Source organism: Olea europaea, chromosome 15 (genome assembly GCF_002742605.1).
Source record: "Olea europaea var. sylvestris chromosome 15, O_europaea_v1, whole genome shotgun sequence".
In the NCBI taxonomy this organism is placed as follows: Eukaryota; Viridiplantae; Streptophyta; class Magnoliopsida; order Lamiales; family Oleaceae; genus Olea; species Olea europaea.
This window is the reverse complement of record NC_036251.1, coordinates 25,860,622-25,863,623: the sequence shown is the minus strand read 5'-3', so window position 1 is coordinate 25,863,623 and position 3,002 is coordinate 25,860,622. Positions and strand designations below refer to the sequence as shown.

Genomic DNA, 3,002 nt, shown 5'->3' with positions numbered 1-3,002 from the left:
AGAGAGAGAGAGAGAGAGAGAGAGAGAGAGAGAGAGAATTGTCAAGTGCAGCAGTTGATTGGACATCTATGGGTAAAGCACTGTTTCGGTGCGGGCTGCGAGATATGCAAATATAAGAAACGGTAGCGCATACCAAAATCAGTTGATAATCATAATGCGAGGATAAGACTCGTGTTGAGAAATACAAAAAGAACCCATGCCATTCTAATCAAAATTGCACCAAATTTCGTCGAAATTTCCGAATCATGCAACACTCTGTCCGAGTTCCCAACATAAAGTTGCAACTGGATCACAATTTTGGTTGGTCGCAGTGAAAGAAAAACACTGCTCCAACTGAAAATTTTCTAGTAATTACATGTTCTAATAAAGCCTACCAAACCTAAACCACCTTTCAGGAACCTATCAGATACTTAATTAGGGATTTCTTTGGGGATTCAGAAAGCATTTGTCCATATCTTACGTGGTGGTCCAAATTCTGAGGAATCTGATTCCTCATCGTCGCTGTCAATATTACTTGTATAAGTTCTATTCTGATAACCTCTGTGCTGAAGAAGAAAAACATTGTAGTAGTAGCTTACCAATGATTCCCTGCCTTTGCAAGGAAGAACATTGAAAAGTTCATCCCAGAAATACACATAGGAAGGTTTCGACTTGACTATATCCTGAAATTTGTTTTCTTCTCCTTTTGTCCAAGAAAGTGCAACTTCCTCACCCACATTATCAAACTTCCATCCATAAAAAGCAGAGCCCAACTCCAGCTTCACAATCATCCTTTTCTCTCCCACATGGAACCTCACGCATTCAACAGAGCCTGGAGACTGGCAGCGACACGATTCCTGTCTACCTTTGCCAACAGAACCCGCCTTAGTTAAGGATTGGTCTACTTCTACTTTCTCCAGTGGCTAAATTAAGGTACCTACACATTTAGAATCAGTGTTAGTGTCTCCACATGATTCTGGCACATCTGCTTGAAAAAGCGGACCTATAGGAATTCGAGTACAATAATTGCTACATAAGCCAGCAGAATCTGATGTGGAATCAAACTGTGTATCAGAATGATCCTCATCACCTTGAAAATCAGAAGATGACGACTCCGAATCAGTTTTTTCCCATGCCTTCCTAGAAGAATCCTTTGCAGAACAGAGCCTCTGGCAGCCTCGTAATCTTCCAGACCCATTTTTATCACTGTACATACTTGGATACAATTTTTGCTTCTTCTGCACAGAACAGAAATTATTCGAATCAAGTAATGTCAGGATACATCGTCCATAAGTTCCATCCTAATGGTGAAAGACGATACAGTTCACACATGTAATTGCAAAAATAAGTTATGTAATTAACATTAGAAAACAAAAAGTTGTCACTGTAATAATTCTATAGTTGATGCCTTTGTGCAGATCCCTTTTATGCTTTCTCAAAGGAAAAAGTAATTCAAGCCATAATAAAACCTAGATATGAATACAAAGAACAATATGGTCAAGTGCTTTCATTGCTGAATTTGCAAAGCAACATATTTTCTAGAGAAGAAAGCATGCTGGAAAGAGAGGAGTCAAGTTAAAAACGGACAATACATAAATTAAACACTTTTTCCTTGAGTTTCAATTGTCTTCTAGAGTCTCAAGAAATACCTGATGCTAAGCTCCTATAACCATAAATTTGTTTAGTGTATTTTTGTTCATTCATGGGTTATTTAAATAAGTAGCTGTTTTTTATGCCAAATCAAGCGTCATGCAAGAAATATAGAAGTGTTTTCTCGCATATTTAATAGGAGACTCTCTCTTATATGTTCTCCATTTCAGGGTTGAGATAGTTGTGCACTATCTTGGGATGAGACTTGAAGATCCTTTGTAGACTTACCCAGTATGTATTTTGCAGAGTGTACTTAGGGGTTTTGGAAAATGTGTGTGTGTGAAATTGTAGCAATTTTTCACATTCAGATAAATCTTTGTTTTTTAGGGTCCATGGTTTCACATTAACGCATCAATATGTAGCAATATGAAACTTTGTAATAACATTCCACATTTGCCAATTATATGTGTCACATATATTATTCAATACGAGAAAATCCTTACCTTGTCAGCTAACCACCCACCACTTGTTAGTATATCTCAATATAATTTCTTATTGCATTTCACCGATTTTGAATCAAATCTTTGGCTGCATTCATATAAAAATAATAAAATTTAAGCAACTTACTATTAAGACTGCTATACACAAACAAGCTCAGGCAATTAGAAGCTTGATCAACTAACGAAATTTTGGTCAAAATCAATTTTTTGTTGAAGTTACCATTCCTACCCTTTTAAAAACTATTAAAATGTGGTCAAAATCAATTTTTTGATCAACTAACGAAATTTTGGATGAAAACCGTCCAAAGGGGCCCCATATGCAACGATTGGAAAGGTTATTGGTGACAGCTGCAACAAATCAAAAGTTTGGAGAAAGTCTGCTAGTGTTGTAAGGGTTTGGGGCTTCAGCTGCAATTATCCCTAATATTAAGTATATACATTGCTGTTGAAGAAAATTTAATTATGTGAATAATTAAGTACGATAAAAAAAAGGGTTATGTTTATATTTCATTTCAAGTACAGCATGGTAGTATCACTACAAGAAAAATGGCATTTGGTAACATATAAATGGCAACATTCACCAATTGTATATTTCTAAAAGGGGTTTATTGCAATATTCAGCAAATGCATGTTGCCATTGGTTGAGAAAATGAAGAGTTAACAGCGTTTTTTGAGTGGTTGTTGCTAATACACCCTTTCGTAACGTTCAAAAGCCATTGTTGTTTTTTTTTGGCAACGTGCAATGCACGTTGCTGTAAATATTTTAGCAATGTTCTTTGAACGTTGCCGTTAATTAGTTTCAGCAACGTTCATTGAACGTTGCCGTTAACAAGTTTTGGCAACGGGCAATGCACGTTGCTGTATATTTTTTAGCAACGTTCACCGAACGTTGCCGTTGGTTGGTTTTAGCAACGTTCACTGAACGTTGCGGTT

At 36.5% G+C, this 3,002-nt stretch overlaps 1 long non-coding RNA gene across 2 annotated transcripts; it reads right to left on the bottom strand.

Annotated features, from left to right (window-relative positions):
- Nucleotides 1-130: 130 nt before the first annotated feature.
- On the bottom strand, nt 131-2,249 carry LOC111410651. 2 transcript variants are annotated; one of them, XR_002705727.1, is made up of 3 exons: nt 2,197-2,249; nt 1,070-1,217; nt 131-916 (listed from the first exon to the last, which is right to left on the bottom strand). It is a non-coding gene; the product is annotated as an uncharacterized LOC111410651 (long non-coding RNA). The 2 variants fall into 2 exon arrangements; XR_002705726.1 differs by lacking the exon at nt 2,197-2,249 and adding an exon at nt 2,073-2,189.
- Nucleotides 2,250-3,002: the final 753 nt, after the last annotated feature.